Genomic DNA, 19,868 nt, shown 5'->3' with positions numbered 1-19,868 from the left:
AGAGAAATCAGCATCAACACCGTCTCTAAGTATCCATGAGCACCTGTAACCAATCAATCCATGTCAAATCCAAATGCAACATAGCAATATCATGAAGTATCTAGCTTATGATCAATGTACTCAGTACCAAGAAACTAAACCAAGATCATTGTCAAAGTTCCAACCATGGCCTCAGGAAGAAAAACATGCCAACATGATCTTACAATCTCAACCAAAGAGATAACATGCTCCATATGAACATACTATAACATGTCAAAACTCTAAATGCATATCAAGAGTATATCATGACATAATAATGAAACCATCCTCACACCAAGGATAACATGTGAAATGAAAACATAAACAACACCTTTACCAAGAACCCCATTAGTCCTCAAGATGCAACCATCTCCACACACCATGAAGAAAAACCATCTCCACATACCATGAAGAACCATCTCCACACACCATGAAGATAACCAAGAACTCTATGAGTCCTTGAGATCTAGCCATCTTCATACACCATGAAGATAACATGTGCACCATGCAAATGTCAAAGGCTCTTCTGCAACAATAGGATCTAAGACAAATCTCCAACATTTGCAAATACTCAATAGATGTATCAATACCAATAACTCCATATATTTATCAATACCAATAACTCCTACTCAACCATGGTACTGAGTCATCATAAAATCCATCTCCTACATGAAGATCCTCTAGGTCTACACTCACACAATCAAAGTGTCAGTACCAAGTGAAACCGAGATCTCCAAACCAAGAAGATACAAATCAAACTAGGAACTAATCCTGCACTGTCACCTCATCATTGTCACACGCTCCCACTAAACTATGTATCCAAGCTATCCATGACATCATGATGAAAGAACCAATCTCTAACCACGAGAATTAGCAAAGGCATCAAACTATCAAATAACTGAAAGTGCACATCATGAGCTCCTTAAAAGAAACTAAATAACCATGATCCTCAACCAAGAAGATATACTACCATAACTAATTCAAGAATCCAAAACAATGAACACCAAGGATGTACTTGTATATCCAATCATGTCATGCCAAAATATATGACACCATGATCACATCCATGAGTTGAGCATCTAACACTTAATATTTTCAACCTATTAGCATAAAATAGTCAACCACAATCCTCTAGCATGACTATACTTGGTAACAACATCTCATCCCTTCTACGTGAAGAAAAAATCAATAAATCATGTGACTTGGGGCATAGACAACCCAGATCCAAGCCACCAATTTGAATATGCATCAATAATGAAAGATCAATGGGAAAAGTCAACCCATAACTAAGCAATAAATGCAACCTGTAAGTATAGACCGCTTACAACATTGCACAACTTGTAGACCCAACAAGTCATCATACATATCCAAACCAAACACTGATAACCATATCATCATGAGACCAATCTAAAATATGAACTGATTATACAATGACATCAAATCCAAATCTCCAAACATATAATGTCATAAACTCACATTGTTACCATAGTCAATATATACCATAAATTGTTCAAATCAATATATCACTAAATAAATCATGCCAAAATTACACCAAATTTGAAACAATGTGTAGAGCTCTCCAAGAGCTTTTCGTTGACTACTCGAAGTTCAAAATCTAACTTCGTATGCCCAAGTTATGCCCTAATTTGTGCTCAAAATAAATAACAATCAACTTTCAGACTCTTAAAACCTAAAAAAATATCAAAATCATAGAACCAAACCTACACCAAGTTGCAGTGCTCTGAATTATCTTTCCAAAACCTATAAGAAGTCTAAAATCTGATATCTTGAGAGAAAGTTATGGTCATTTTACTAAAACAATCTTTTTACCATTTTTACTGCAATTTTTATTTTGTGAAGAAAATTTCGACGAGATTAAATTTGATAGCGATCATGGGCTGAAACTAAAAAACTCTTTCATTTCCTCTGAACATGGCCAAACCATGGCATATTATATATCAAAATTTATGAAAATGTCGACTCAGATCCAATGGTGAGGTTTGTTTTTACCTAGGAGGTCATTTCTGCAAGGTCCCTCTAAAACCCTCATTTAAATGAAACATATGAAAAATCTTTTTGTCCAACAATTTCACATGCCCAAAATCTACCAACATCCCATCATAATAGCAAAACCAAAACCCTCAGATCTGCAATAAAGAACCTAAAATAATCCATATATCTTGCCCTTTCTTTTATCCTCTCATGCATTCCCATGGATTCAATCTCGGGTTACAATAATAAAACTAGGCTCTAATACCACTTGTAAGGAAACTTGCAACAAATAATATAACTGTTTCCACATAACCCATAATAGATTTGAAATAAATATGTAATTAAAATTCACATGCAAGAGAACAGACAACATACTCACAAAAATGTGACACAAGATATACCTTGAGAAACCCTCAATGAGGGAAAAACACAACCTCCAAAAGCTTCCATCACCATGCATTATTTAGCAAAAAAACCATTGTAATGCAACCACAGAAGCCTTCAAAGCCATAGCCACAACTGAACAATCCATGTGAACAAGCATGAATCCACACATCCCCTGCCATGCTTCCAACTTTCACAAATGCTCTATTGGCTAACTTGTTAAGCCTTGCCCCGCTCAACTATTTCCTTTCTCCCTTTTTTCTTCTCACCATATTTACAACTACCCTTATGGCTACTTATATAGTAGCAAGTCCCACAAAACCACCAAGTGGTATTACATAAACCATGTGCTATCTAACCCACTGACCCCACATTTGATATTAGAAATTTAATTCTTTTCCCCAATATTAAATAATTACATGAAATATTATCAAAATGTTATAATACAAATCATCAAGTCTATCCCATGGTAATATTTACACATTTCATGTCCATCTAAGTGTTGTAAAAAAATGCCTTAGGGCAAAATGATGCCAAGATCAAGAAGCTCAAGAACTAGTACAAAATAGACTAATAGAGTATGATCAAAATAACAATACGAAATTCAATAGATGTACAAGTACACTAGAAGTGCCTATATATAAAGGCCTCTAGAATATTTCTAGAATGTCTAGGAGTTAGCAAACTATTAAGCCTCGCAACTAAGCACATGTCCACCAAGAGTGGATTATTGTCCATTGAGCACATGAGTTAGTGTGATGAGAGGATAAGCCTACATAGGTATGTCACGTAAAATTATGTTGTAGACACCATGTGCTTAATTGGAGTGTGAACAACTATGTTTTCTACATGACAACTCAATTGATTATGCAAAATCTAGTGTTGTAGACACCATGTGCTAAAATAGAGTTGCTAACTCTTGTGTTGTCAATATGACAACTCATATGAGTACACATACTCCTAGGTGTCTAACCTAATAGATAATAAAATAATGCATTTATCCTAAGTATAACTTAAGTAAAGTGTAAATAATATTTATTTACACTAACACCCCCTCTTAAGTGTAACTTAGGGGAATGCACTTAAGCTCACAAGAGCTATGATAAAATGCATAATGGGTCCCGACTACTAGGCCATGTTAGGTACCCAAGTACAAATGTAATTTTGTACATATAATGAAATGCAATTGATGTAGATGCATCATACAAAATAAAACAATAAGTGGGATCCATTCTGATTCCTTCAAATTTTGTTTAATAATTCCATTATTAGAGGCATCTCATAAGGTAAACACAACATTCATCAATATTTCAACATTTACATAATCTGATTTCTATTCTATAGAATATTATTCATAACTTTCATTTCTGATAATTTCTTTCCAAACCCTTTGGTGAAATTGTTCCACATTAGGAATACTAAAACATATCCAAAGATGAGCCAAAAAAAATAAATCCATCACAATTTATTATGTCTGCACTCAAATCCATTTTCTTTGTCATAAACTAGAAACAAAACTGGTAACCCTTCCTAGGGCATCCCATATCTTTCAAAAAATGAATACAAATAACAAAAAACCAATTTCATTCAACTCAACCATATATAAGTCTATTTTCTTAATATATAAGCCATTAATTCTTACAATGCATAAATCACTGCCTGCAACTCTAGTGGAGATCTTTAAAAACCAATTTCCACTCAAATGCATATAACTTTCACAAATCTAAATTAAAATGATTCAAACCAATTGGAAATGAAAGATTGTTCACATATCTTTCCAATACATATTATTAGAGGTCCCGAATCTCCAAAATGTTTCTATACCAAACATTGCAATGTGACTGTATTTAGGGAGTCTCAAATATGCAAATACCCACTTTCACCAAGATGCTCATAACTTATTCATTTCTTCATAAAATTGAACCAAACCAAAAGTATGAGAAGAAAGATTCATCATTCTATCTATCATTACTATATTACATGGTTTCCAGGCTATACAAGACCTAGAAATAACTCTAAAACTAAAAAATCAATCAAAACCATAACAACAGAATGCACCAAAATGTATCAAAGTATTTCCTCTTTTCCAAACTAATTTGGTTTGACCATACAATGGTATTTATACCCATTTTATAGTTATAAACCTTCCTAACTACCCCCAAGACCAACCATTTACCTTTTTACATCTTTTTTGTAATGTTAGCAACTTTCCCAATGTTGCATTTTACAACTTTTTATGCAACTTTTACATTTTTGACAAAATGGCTTCATAGCCTTTACAACTTGACCCAAATACAATATAAATGACTCAAATGGGTTTAAATATCTCAAATAAGAAATCTTAACTTTCTCATGTTCTTGTACTTTAGGTGCTCCTGCACTAGCAATGAAATGCAATCTCTCTGAAGACGGACAAAGAGGGAAAACCTCATGGGAAAAATCCTCCCCCAAATAGAGAGATAAGTACAATAAAGAAAGATGCATATATAGATGGAGTAATGAAGACCCCCCAATTATGACATACATCATGCATACACAATAGATAATCCCTCCATGAAATCCTCCCCTTAGTGAAGGATCTCGTGATGATGAGTGCTTGAAGACAAAAGAGAATCCAATGCTGACAAACAACCTTTCTCCCTTTAGGAAGAAGAAACACCAAGTATAGGTGCAAGTATGCTTCCCACTATGGATAGGAAGATGGAAGAGGGATCCATATGTAGTATGGTGTGGATGCTGCTTCTGAAGTCTGCTCATATGTCGACAAGTCCTTGATGAATGTAGATGCCACGAACCAATCTGGTGGATGCCCAAAAGAAGGTGGCAAAAAAGGTAACATGTCCATGTATGAAGCTGAATCAACCTCCAAAGACGATGAAGCATCCTGATAGGAAGATGTAGGAAGAGAAGCAATGTAGCCTCCCCTCAATGATGTAGGCACACCCATGATAGAAGCTCCTTGATGACTGAAGAAGTTGCACCATGAAAGCTAAATAATGTTCCTCCTTGTGGGAAGAAGTGATGACATAGGTGTAGTAGAGAATGCTCCCCAACTAGTAGGAAGAATCCTTAGAAGATATGATGTTTGAGGAAACTGGAATACAATATCCAAAGACTGATATGTCTCCTTTGAAGTGAAAGAGTCCTTTTCCATCTATTTTAAAGAAGTGTCCACAATCATGTTAGAAAGATCAAGTGGTGGAGGGTCAGAGTATTGCCTCGCAAAAAGTGAAGAAAAAATCTCCTCAATAAAGAGAAGATGGATGTCACCAATGATGTCTCCCACATCTTCAATGTGAGACTCCACAAAAAACACTACAATGTCTCGAAGGAAGTCATCCCATGAAGCTAAAGTAGGAAGACATGATATTTCCTGCTACACTGAATTAGGAGCATTTGTGGCTGGAACTAGATCAGTAGAAGCAACAAGAGCATCAAGATATATGGTCTCAACTGGATTTGAGGGTACCATAATTGGAGTGACTAGAGGTAGAATGTCCTTTAGAAAGGGAGGAATTGTTGGATCTCCATATGCTTTCCAAAGAGCCATCCAAATGTCATAAGGTTTAGTGAGCTTTCCAATGACAGTAAAACAATAAGCATTGATATTGAAAAAATGACATCTAAAATTACTTTAACAGGTGTACGATCATCAGAGGGCAGTTCTTTGGAACATAGATAAGGAAATACTTCCTTATGCTCTCTTCTTAAATTATCAACGATTAAGGTACTCCATTTTTGATAGTTCCTCTTTGTCAACCTTGGTCTTATACCAAACTAACATGTGAAGCAAAGCTCCATGAGATCAATAAATGTATGCACCCTCCAAAATGCAAAAAATAATCAATCAATGAAACCCCCCCTAATGCATGATTTGACACTTTATATGTAGTGCGTTTACAATAGCCACTTACCAATTTGGGCTTAAGTGGTCTTCTAATTTTTCTATTTACAACCTCCTCTTGGAGTTCAAGTCTAGAACTAAGCAATGTAGCTCAAAAATACAACAATTTTGAAGTAATACAATGCAAAGAAAGGACCTATTTCTGAAAGTGGCATTTCTGCTCACATAGGCCTATAATTTGATTGCAGATCTGGAAAGTAGACAAAAAATTATTCACTTTCAAAAAAAATAGAACTTGATTTGGAGTCCAGATGAGCCCATACAGACTGTTTGAAGTTGCAAAATGCAGGATTAGATAGTTACAGTTGCCAAAAACTATAATTTTTGACAAATCCGTGCACCAAAACTAGAAACTAATAGAACCACTAAAAAGTTTAAGAAATTATAGCCAAAAATAGAAAAAAATTGCACCTGATTTGGAGCCCAGATGACTGAGATATGGCCTCCCAAAGTTGGACTATCAAATCAAAACTACATATGATGAGGGGTCTAATCATCAAATTGAAAGGTTAAGTTTGATGTCCAAACAACCATCACAACAGTGTAATCTAGCCTCTGGTGACTGTCAAATGATTGTCAAATTTAATCACATGACTGGATGATGTTAGCAAAAAAAGGGAGTCTGCCTAGCTAATGTGGCAGATGACATCATTGGTGATGTCAGCAGTTGACTGGGCATATGACAGTGATGTGGTTGATGATGTGGCAGATCCACATGTTTACTGATAGTTCCTTCACTGGCACATGACTGGGCCTACGTGGCAGAGTGACATGTCATTGGATGCTATGATGTGGGTGCTTGTTCACTGCTGACTGTGCTAGGTGATGTGGCACCAACTGTTCATAGACCTGGCGCTGAGTTGTCCATGGGTTACTGTTGTGGTCAGAAGAGGTAAATAACTTGGCACTGCTAGCGAGAGGAAAGGTTGTTGTCGACAAGAGGGGCCGATGGTGAAGCCTAAGTTGCTAGTGGATTTGTAGGACTTTTAGTCCCACATTGACCTTGTTGCGATGAAAAATTTCTTTTAGGAAAAAGGCCGCAGACGTTAGACTTAGCTATGAAGCCACCGACAATTTTGAAGCCTGCTGCAATTTGGTTCATCGGGTATAATGTGCTAACTGTGGTTTGATTTGCTAGAAAATTTGAAAGGAATAGGTTTCCGGGAATGATGAAATATGTCAGAATGTGGAATCCGGCTGCAGGAGCCAGGATTTGATCATTTGGTTTCCTATAAAGAATTTTCTTTACAGGCTTGATCGACAATTTTTTTTTTTCAAACATATAATCTGAAAAATACAATAAATGTAGAGTAAACAAAATGATAGATCTAAAAAAATAAATTCACAGATCTAATAGATCATATTGAATTTTGTAAATTGGGCCTTCAGGTGTCGGTTTGCAAAAATATTTTGCATCAAATTTGACTATAACCTAGGGTAGAAAAATTTATAGTCAAAATTCATTGAATTGACACTCTAGATGCAATGGTGAGGTCCTCTTTGGCTCTAGACTCTCCCAATGACTGCAAATTTTCTAGATCTTGAATTGGTGACCCTCCGAGAGGTAAAGCAAGAATGGTCTCCAATGGCTATGATATGATACTCCTATGGCTCTGATACCATGTAAGAATTTTCCTTAGGGTAAAATGATGCCAAGATCAAGAAACTGAAGAACTAGCACAAAATAGACCAATAGAGTATGATCAGAATAACAATATGAAATTCAATTGATGTACAAGTATACTAGAAGTGCTTGTATATAAAGGCCTCTAAAATGCTTCTAGAATGTCTAGGAGTTAGCAAACTGATAAGCCTCACAACTAAGCACATGTCCACCAAGAGTGGATTATCCTCCATTGAGCGTAGGAGTTAGTGCGATGATGAGAGCATAAGCCTACATAGGTGTGTCACATAAAATTATGTTATAGACACCATGTACTTAATTAGAGTGAAAACAAATATGTTGTCTACATGACAACTCAAATGATTATGCAAACTCTAGTGTTGTAGACACCATGTGCTAAAATAGAGTTGCTAACTCTTGTGTTGTCAACATGACAACTCATATGAGTACACATACTCCTAGGTGTCTAACCTAATAAATAATAAAATAATGCATTTATCCTAAGTAAACTTAAGTAAAGTGTAAATAATAATTATTTACACTGACACGTGCAACATTACATAATAAAATAAAATAATACAATATAAAAATATTAGCAATGTGTGCAACACCCATTATCTCAATAGTTTTAGTGATGTTTGCTATGAAATAGATTTTACAGAGGCATGTTCTAGTAAACTTGTTATATCTCTTAGCAGAGTTGATATTTTGAGAATCGAGGTTGAGGACATGAAGAAGACATGGTGATGATGTGGCTAAGTTTTCTCATAATAATATTGTGTGTACGGAAAGTTATTCAAGTTGCAAGGTGAAAGATTGATGTTAGTGCTAAGTGTAACGTGTTTCTTAATGTGGTCCTATAATAATTAATTGAGAAGGTCTAACAACTGACTCAAGGAATTATTTTGTGGACTGGGTATAAAGGAAGGACATTTTCCTTTATCACAAGTGTGGATTTGAATGGATGATAAGCTACAGTAAGAGTAGAATGCAAAGTTGAGCACAAAAATGTGAAAGTGAAGGAAAATTCATTGTTGAGGCTTTGTTGAGTGATTCGAGGTTTGATATTTGGATCTAAGGTTCATGCCCTGGTCGACAAGGTTTGAAAATGATAGGTCTGGTTGACAAGATAGAGGAAAGGAGACCATAACAATAAATTGCATGTTTGAGTAGCGAGCTCTTCTTGTAGTTGAAATTGCATGTTTGGGCATTGGTCTCATCTTGTATACTTTGTACTATAACTCCTAACAGGGTTGGCACAACTCCTAACAGGGTTGGAATCTCCTAATAGGGATTCAAAGTCTCCTAACAGGGACTCTATGTACTAAATGTTGTAATAGACTCCTAACAGGGTCCATCCTCTAACAAGGAATATTTATATTAGTACATCATCTTGTGGGCATCATTCCAACTAGGGTTTTCCCTTTGATCAAGGGTTCCCCTAGTCAACATATCTGGTGTAATTGTCTATGTGCATTTAATTATGATTGCTATTTACTTTGGTTGAATGGTTAAGTTTTTTTAAAGAAGATAAATGTTTTAATTGTTAGATAACTGATTCACCCCCACCCCCCTTCTCAGTTATCTTGGTGGACTATTGTTTCTAACAATTAGTATCAAAGCATCAGGTCCTTGAAGGAAAAGTTTAACAACTTTGGGAGATTTGATAGACCAACACTAGGGAAAATAATAACAAAATAATTAATAGACCAACACTGTGGAGGAAACTCTGTAGTTAAGCGCGCTCAGGCTGGAGTAGTACTGGGATGGGTGACCTCCCGGGAAGTCCCGGTGCTTCACCCCTGTGAGCATCACCTAGATCCAATGAGTGCTAAGTGTTCCATTTATTCTCATGAGAGATGGATTCATGTTGAATCACTACTCATGAAACATGGGTCATCGAGTTTGACTCAAAAATCACATAGTTAAATCTTGATATTCACATCACAATTTGACTAGCTGTGGAAATCATCTCCTACTTATCAATTGATGAGCTTAAGGGGCTTCCTAATGAATGGTTCATAAGGCACAATACTTGGTGAAGGTTTTGCAAACGGGCTTGCAAGCTTTGGGTTTAACTGTGAAGGAAACTCCGTAGTTAAGCGTGCTTAGGCTAGAGTAGTACTGGGATGGGTGACCTCCCAGGAAGTCCTGGTGCTTCACCCCTGTGAGCATCACCTAGATCCAATGAGTGCTAAGTGTTCCATTTATTCTCATGAGAGATGGATTCATGTTGAATCACTACTCATGAAATGTGGGTCATCGAGTTTGACTCAAAAATCACACAGTTAAATCCTGATATTCACATCACAATTTGACTAGCTGTGGAAATCATCTCCTACTTATCAAAATAATTAATAATTTTATGATGAAGTTCAACTGGTCTATACATGTCAATCCGTGAACGTAAGTTTGTGAACGGTGTTTGCGCAATATGCTATTAAGGGATGATAGTTGTGAGATGAGGGTTTATGAATGCATTTACAACACACAGAATTGAATCTATGAAAAACCAAGTAAATCCCAACAACAAGAACTGTCACTTCCTTGCGACAAGAACATCAGAAATGTAAATAAACATTAATCTATAGAATTTTAGAAACAATAATAAATAACAATAACATTACTAGTTATATAAATAATATATTTAGATCTAAAATAACTAATATGAGAAATCAATAAACAGATAAAAATGTAAACATCTAATTTATCAAATAGGCTAATTAAAAAATTGAATGCTTAACTAACATATTAAAAAAACACACAAAAAAAATACCATCATACTTCGCCAAAGAGCGGGCCCAAACTCCTTAGTTTTTACAATGCATACTGAAACAAGATCTACATTGTTGTGACCATCTGACAAATGATGTTTTATTTACTTCAAAATAATGCAGTCTCAAACCGCATACAACAATTTCTTCCCGTTGAAAACAATATATTTAAATCTGCCTCTCCTATATGCTACACTACTTTTATATGAAAAGCTTATAACAGCTTTAGAATTGCTTTTATAATATGTACAATAAATAATATGTGTCAATAGAACATAATTCTATTGTATGCCAAAAATAGGTAACTTATTGTTATCAAAATAGCATTGTTCTCACCTGTAAATCTGGAGCCATGGTTTGAAATGGCTAATATATAACAAAATCTAAATATAGGTAAGGGGTGACCAATGAGTTCCTTGTCCATGTGAGCTATGAAGTTTAATCATTTCTTAATCGCATTATCAACAACAACAACAAATGATCTATGTTTGGATGTTAATTTCTATCCTCTCACATATTACTCGACTTGATATCATTTTAATCACCATACAAATATTATATGTGGAGATTTGACCATTAAGGCATGTGGCTAGCTTGATAGTATTGCTTACAATACCAAAATAGAATAGTTGGTGGAGAGGGAGTTAAATAGTCCTATAAAAGCATATCACCCTCATGTATTATGTGAGAGGTCATTATGTCATAACAACATCTACCAAGAAATGGTGTAATTCGGTGGCACACAAGAAGAAGGTTCCATATTGTATTGTATCCTCGACTAGTCTTCAATGCCCCTTCCACATATTTACATAGGATGCAACAAATGCATCTTATTTCAACGTTGATGGAGTTTTATATTGATGAAAGAGCTACATGAAGATACATAGCAGGCAACAAGAAGAACCATAACATATTATCAACTTGTTAGATAAATACAATTTCATCTATTTATTCACATATTTTATCTAATAACTATATTAAATATTATTCATAAATATTAGATCATATGCAACATAGAAGGAGAAAATGGAACATTAAAATGAACATGAAGGGTTATATGAAGGGTAAAATATGGCATAATCTGGGACATAAATTGCTCTTATCATTCCCCACAACTTAGCTTATTTCCTGTTCTCATGTAATCATTATGATCAAGAGGTCTTTAGTTTTACCTAGAAGCACTTTAGGTTTTATGGTTTTTAGCTTTGTCTCCACCTCGAACCATGATAACTCATAAACATAAATCCCATTACAAGCTTACTTATTTTTCCTTCTTTTGTAGGGATATCTCTTTCAATTTTTCATAAGTTATTTCTCTACTCTCTTTTTATTTTCTTTTTGTTTCAATTTTTTATAGCATCATGGTTCAAAAGGTTTCATATAGAAGAATGTATGTCAATTTGCACAAGAGGAGTTTAAATGGGTGAAATAGGAGAGATGAGATATTAAGCAAAGGTTTTTGTATGATGGATATAGTGGATAGTGTGAGGGAATTATTAAGAATGATGGATGGAAGATAATAGGATGACATGCCTCCCCCCAACTTAAAGGTTGACTGTACATGGGAAACAAGGATAGGCTAGGAAGGGGTGTTGCACAATGATCAATATAATAAGCAATACAAATAAAGTTAAGAGATAAAATAAGGAAAAACAAATTTGATTGATTTACCAACATGCATGTGTAGAGAGACCAAGGATGGAACATAGAGTAACTCAATAATTGTTGCCACCAAAAGTGATGAATCAATCAAGAATAAAAGAAGAAAGGCAACTAGAATTGCACTGCAACACAACAAAAGACCACCATCTGACTAAAAACAACAAAGAGAAGACCACAGGAAGGAACCATAAAACTTGGGACAAAGAGGGAAATCTTGTGGGACCACCATCATCAAATGAATCATTGTATAGTAGGTAGCACATTCCATGGAAACACCTTGATTGAATAGGCAACAAATACTATGGGTGATCAAAGAGTTGAAGACCACGCAAAAGAGGAACAAAGCTGCAGAAGTCGGTGACGGGAAGTGCCAAGAATGAAAAGAACCACTAAAGCCAATGAGTGTTCTTGAAAGGAATGATTAGTAGGAAAACCAAGAACACCAATTATTGCATTTTTCAATTTTGCTATTTTTTTTGTTTTATTTATTTATGTTTTTTCATTTTTTCACATTTTGATAATGACGAGTGATTGTTGACAAGCCAATTTTCAATCACTTACCGCTTAATGGCACTGTAAAAATAATTTTCACCACTAAGAATTTATTTTGTAGTTAACATCCACTAGAAACTAGTTTTTAGATATTAACTAGCCAACAACACCCGACAGTTTTCATTGTTGGATCTTTTATTTATTTTGATTTATTTTTCAAATTTTCAATGACTAAATAGAATGACCAAAGAAAAGAAATCTTGACATGGATGATGAAAAATGATACCATCCAAAACTTGATTTTTGACCATGACCACATAGAAGGTACTATTGAGACTTGATTGCATAAGGAACCTGAAATAATCACCAAGAGTAACCTCATTAGAACTGGAACCACAAACCACTACACTAGAAACATTTTTGATCTATGTATCTCAGACCACTGAATCTAAAATCTAAGTGAAGAACTTCATAACATATTGGGACACTTGGATAAGAATATTACATACAAGGATGATGATTCTCATATTTCTCTATGCTGGCAGAATAAGAAGACATCTCCTGAAGATATGAAATCCTATTCTTGTGAAACTTTTGAAATATCCATTGTAGGAAAATTTAATGTTGCAAGTAACACACCTTCATTACCAAATATATGAGTATGGAGTAAAAACCAATAGTAGTCACTAATGTGTCCATAAAACTCTAGAAGGACACAACTTGAGGAAGGAGTGTAGTAGCTAGCACTTGTTGGATACAATTGTTCAATTGTGTGTTGTCTTTGATGTTACACAAATGTCATATCAGTTATCAAATAGAGTCTATCGAGCTCAGAAGGTTTGCAAGAAGATTTATAGTGTCTACCGAGCGTTCTCAGACTTTACCTTGTGTAGATAGTTGTTACCGAGCTTTCAAGTTTAGCAAAGGAAATTTGGTGTTTATCGAGGTTACTCAGTCATCAAAGGAAAATACGACAGAGAATAGTTCTTACCAAGCTCTCATGGTCAGCGAAGGAAATTCAATTCTCATCAAGTTCACTCAACAACCAAAGGATTTTGCAATTTTTGCAGTGTTAACCAAGTTGAGATGGTTAACTCAGGAAATTGTTTTTGAGTAGTATTTATCAAGCAGGGTTGGCCAATGAAGGATTTCATTGTTTTGTGAAATAAAGTTTATTTGTCTAATGTAATATTTGTAGCCGACTGATGTATGGTTTATTGGTAAATGTAACTTGTGAATGAGTCAACTTGATAATCTGAATGGTATATATAAGAGGTCAAGTTGCTAATTCTAAGTGTGATGAATTTGATGTGATATGAATGTGAAGGAGGACTGATTATTGTGAGAGAAAATTTTGAAGGATGATCAGAGATCATTGAGGAGCAACAAAGCTATATTTGATCAAAGAGGATCTAATGGTTCAGAATAAAGATCTATAATCAACAAATTTAGTTGCATCATATTTAGGTCAATTCATTGTTACTTTCTAACCATTGTAGCAGTGATTTTAAAATCTCTTAACAGAGTTGGTTTAACAACCATTTTGTAAATCCTCTAACAAGGTGAGTAGTTCAGTTGAATTGTTCTAAAGACCTCTAGCAAGGCCACTCCTAACATGGTGATTAAATCCTCTAACAAGGTCACACCTAATAGTGTGTATTGTAACCTTTAGCAGAGTTGGCTCCTAACAGGGCTCACTTCAGAAGAGTGAAAATTGGTAGCTAATTACTTGGTGGTTTTTCCCATATTGGGTTTCCACATTAAGTTTGGTGTCTCTTATGTTCATGTTATTTACTTTTGCATGCATGCTAATAATTATGAATGCTCAAAGATTAGTAACAAGTTAATCTACCAAGTTATATCATTTTTGTGAAGTGTTTACCGTGTATCAGCAGTAACTAGTTATTTAAGACATCTAAGGGATCAAGATTTGTTTTTGTGGTAACTGCTTCACCCCCCCCCCCCCCCCCCTCGCCCCTCCCTCTCAGTTACTTCATCCATAATTCCAAAAACACTATATTCAAAGTATCATAAGATGTGTTGTTGAATAATCATGAATGTCATAGACCATACTGCATATTTTCCTCCATGTGATTAATCACAATGGAATAGAAATCTCATCTCAAGGTTTGAACACCCTCTTCCAAAATCTGCATGTGATCTTGAATAGTGAAGCACAAGTGAAATGGATATGTACCAGATAGCTAGCAAGCCCACAAAATGTAAATAAAGCCAACATGGTGTGTTATACAATTCTTTTGTAGAGCAGCATCATTAATTGGTTCTAAGATCTTCACACCACAACAAGAGACCTATAACCATATTCTCAAAACCAAGCATATCAAGCATAGTAAAGAAATATCATCCATTCAATAACTCTATCATTAAGTGGGTTATTTAGTTTTACAAATGATAGATAGAGTTATTACTATGAATAGATACTTGATAGAATGGATAAATACAAATAAAATTTTGTGTTCGTATAATAACAATGCTAATTAACACCAGAACACATACCTTGAATCGTGGAGATGCCACATGTGGAGGTTTGTTAAAAGGACCAATGAAACAACCAATGAAGCTTAATTGAAATCATCCAAGAACCACAAGATTGGAGGGATTCCCCCCAACTTAACTTCATGCTACAAGGTCATGAAATCATTAGGATAACCAAAGAAATTAGGTAACCTAAAGAGAGTAACACATCTTTAGAATTTTGTGAGCCTCATTGAATGATAGATAAATCAAATATTTCAATAATTCAATGGATGTATTCCCAAATTAACTATAGGTTATAAAAGTATAGGGAATTCAAATCATCCAAGGAATTAAGAAATCAACACGTGTAATCAATGAATGATCAATTGGATATACAAGAACCAAGAATGAAAAATATATAGATAATAATACTTTGATTCTTGCGAAATAAATGAATCATCCATAGTGTATTTGGTCATCTTAGGACAATGAAAAGAATCAGCAATGAGGAATAATGATAATCCAGTTTTAACATTTTGGCCATTAATGCATAGAATCCCATATGATTGTGCTTAATCAATTATTGGTCCCAAATCAACAAGTATGTGAGGGATGCACATTTTAACCATAGGCCTCCAAATATTAATATGTATAAGTACAAGAGTAATAAAATATAGATATTGGAGGATTTGGCAGCATGTTTGTGGAGTACGGAATGTATATGGTTTAATATTACTTAGTGAATGATTAACATAAACACACATACTCATGAGTCCATTAATTAAAATTGATGCAATTTTAAGTATGGGCTTATTTGTAGGTATTTGAAATTTACTAAGTAGAAAAGAAGAACAAAGTGGATTATAATTCAATAAATAATATTGTTCTTCTAATTTAATTAAACCAAAATCACATCCCTTATATACATCAATACATTCCAATGTTGATTTATCAATTCTAACCACATCATTAGATTGTATAGGGAGGCTTGAAAGCTTGATATTATATGTATTTCCAGCCACCTTATTATGAAGGGTTGGATGACGCAATATAGCTGCCTTTGGTGGATAGGATGGAGTCCAATATGAATGGGATAATGAATATGGTAAGAAGTGTGAAGTAGATAAAGTAGATGGAAATAAGAAGGATGGGTGAAATGAAAATGTTAAGGATGGATATGGTGGAATATAAGAGGGATTTACAGGTTGTTGTGAGCATGCATGATTACATTTATTGTGCATCCTAGGTGGAGAAGTACATTTTGAAGAAATATGTTGGATTTGTAATGAATTAGAGTGACAAGACATGTTACCAACATAATGCATACTTTGATCTTCTTGGGTTGGTACTTGAGATTGTTCATCCATTATAAGGAATACTTGGCCACTTCCACCCTTATCATGGTAAGGATTAGAAATAGCTTGCACCTCATTCACCATGTGTTTGTGGTTGTTTAGGCATATACATTGGTCATCTTTCCTATAGAAATTAGAACAATTCATCACCAAAATCACATTTTTCTAAGAATTCATCAATGATATTTTCTTGGTCAGACATAAAGATACCATTTGTACATACTTGTGATGATGGAAGATCAATATCTTTTAAGATGCATTCATTAGGTAGAGAGGGTATTAAAATGTTGCCATTGATGAACGTGATTTCCCCACCAATTTTATCTTTTGTTTTTAAATTTGAAGGCGGGGGTCTGGGGGCTACAGCCACCAGTGAGGTCAAGGGGTAATGCCCCTTGTGGGCTCCTAGGACAAAGCCTAAGGTGTGCTCCAAGCACATTTTGCCTCTTGTATTCCCTTCAAGTTTTGTATTTTTGAAACATTTTTCAACAAAAATTGATGTACTTGAACAACCATGAAAATGCATCATTTTAAACATTTTACTTCAAAATTTTCTTGTTTTTACCAATAACTCACAACAACTTATGATAATGTAAAATTTAATTAACTTCTAAAGCAACTAATGAATCTAATTTCTAAGGCCTATTTGCAAACTCTAAAACAAAACTCTAAAGCAATGCATCTATATGATTTAACCAATGCAAATTAAGATTAATTACTTAAGCAAGGCTAGCAGTTGCAAAAGCTTTCATCCTAATGCATTGTTCCTAACTCAAATCATGAAACTAACATGCCTTTGACACCTTTCCCTGGCAAAGATGCCAAAATGATAGGCCAACACTGGGACAAATAATAACAAAATAATTAACAATTTTATGATGAAGTTCGGCTGGTCTATACCTGTCAATCTAAGAGCATAAGCTTGCAAAAGGTGTCCAAGCAATATGCTATCAAGGGATGATAGTTGTGAGATGAGGGTTTATGAATGCATTTACAACACACGAAATTGAATCTACAAAAAGCCAAATAAATCCCAACGACAGGAATTGTCACTTCCTGGCAAAAAGAACTTCAAAAATGTAAATAAACAATAATCTATAGAATTTTAGAAACAATAATAAATAACAATAACATTACTAGTTATATAAATAATACATTCAGATCTAAAATAACTAATCTAAGAAATATAAACAGATAAAAATGTAAACATCTAATTTATCAAATAGACTAATTACAAAATTGAATACTTAACTAAATACTTAACTAACATATTAAAAAAAACACACTACACAAAAATACCATCATGCTTCGCCAAAGAGCGGGCCCAAACTCCTTAGTTTGCACGATGCATACAGAAACAATATCTATGCTGTTGTGACCATTCAACAACTAATGTTTTATTTACTTCAGAATAATGTAGTCTCAAATTGCGTACAACAATTTCTTCCTATTGAAAACAATATATTCAAATCTGCCTCTCCTATATGCTATGCTACTTTTATATGAAAAGCTTATAATAGGTTTAGAACTATTTTGATAATATGTACAATAAGTAGTATGTGGCAATAGAACAAAAATCTATTGTATGCCAAAAATAGGTAACTTATTGTTATCAAAATAATACTATTTTCACCCGTAAATCTGGAGCCATGGTTCGAAATGGGTAATATATAACAAAATATGAATATATGAAAGAGGTGACCAATGAGCTCCTTATCCATGTGAGCTATGAAACTTAATCATTTTTCAATCACATTATCAACAACAACAACAAATGATCTATGTTTGGATGTTAATTTTTGTCCTCTCACATATTACTGCACTTGGTATCATTTTAACCATCATACAAATATTATATGTGGAGATTCGACCAATAAGGCATGTGGCTGGCTTGATAATATTGCTTACAATACCAAAATAGAATAGTTGGTGGAGAGAGAGTTACATAGTCTTGTAAAGCATATCAACCTCACGTATTATGTGAGAGGTTATTCTGTCATAACAACATCTACCAAGAAATGGTGTAATTCGGTGGCACACAAGAAGAAGGTTCCATATGGCATTGTATCCTCCACTAGTCTTCAATACCCTTTCCACATATTTATGTAGGATGCAAAAAATGCATCTTATTTCAAAGTTGTTGGAGTTTTATATTGATGAAAGAGCTGCATGAAGATACATAGCAGATGATAGGAAGAACCATAACATATTATTAACTTGTTAGATAAATACAATTTCATCTATTTATTCGCATATTTTATCTAATTACTATGTTAAATATTACTCATAAATATTAGATCATATGCAACATAGAAGCAGAAAATGGAACATTAAATGAACATGAAGGCTTATATGAAGGTTAAAATATGGCATAATCTGGGACATAAATTGCTCTTATCAAGATCCATGGTGAACATGTTCAAAGAAGATAGTCCTACATCTGACATAGGAAATTTCAACACTCGAATGATGGAAATTCTTGGTGAATTATCAGATTTGTGTAAAGAGAAAAATATTGAGTTTTCAGATCCAGAATCCTTATGTTGTATACAATGGAACAGTAGCACAAGCGAAGATAGATCTAGGAAAGAAGAAGGCATAAAGATATAGGAAGGTATTGATCTACTTAGAAAGAGAGAACTAGAAGGTATGAAAATTTTTGTTTGTTGGACATGTAAAGAGTTTGGTCATTCTTCAAGTAAATGTTCTAAGAGATTGAGAAAAGCTAGAAAGAGTCTACTTTCTAATAAAGTCAAAGAATTTATATAAATTATGTGTTGAGATAATGGGTGTTGCACACATTGCATAATATTGTTATTTTATTATTTTATTTTTTATTATGTAATGTTGTACCTAGATGGACGTGCAACATGTAAATATTCCCATGGAATATTCTTGATGAGTTGTATTGTAACATTGTGAAAATATTTCATGTAATTATTTAATATTGGGGAAAAGAATTAAATGCCCAATATTAAATGTGGGGTCAGTGGGTTAGGTAGCACATGGTTTTAGCACATGGTTTATGTAATACCACTTGGTGGTTCTATGGGACTTGCTACTATATAAGTAGCCACAAGGGTAGTTGTTGTAGAGAGAGAGAGTGACAAGGAGAAGACAAAAGGCAAGAGTTGAGTGAGACAAGGCTTGACAGGTTAGCCAAGGGAGCATTTGTGAAAGTTGAA

Source organism: Cupressus sempervirens, chromosome 10, assembly GCF_028749045.1.
Source record: "Cupressus sempervirens isolate cs-2001-9-10 chromosome 10, ASM2874904v1, whole genome shotgun sequence".
NCBI lineage: Eukaryota > Viridiplantae > Streptophyta > Pinopsida > Cupressales > Cupressaceae > Cupressus > Cupressus sempervirens.
Note: the sequence above shows the minus strand (reverse complement) of the source record.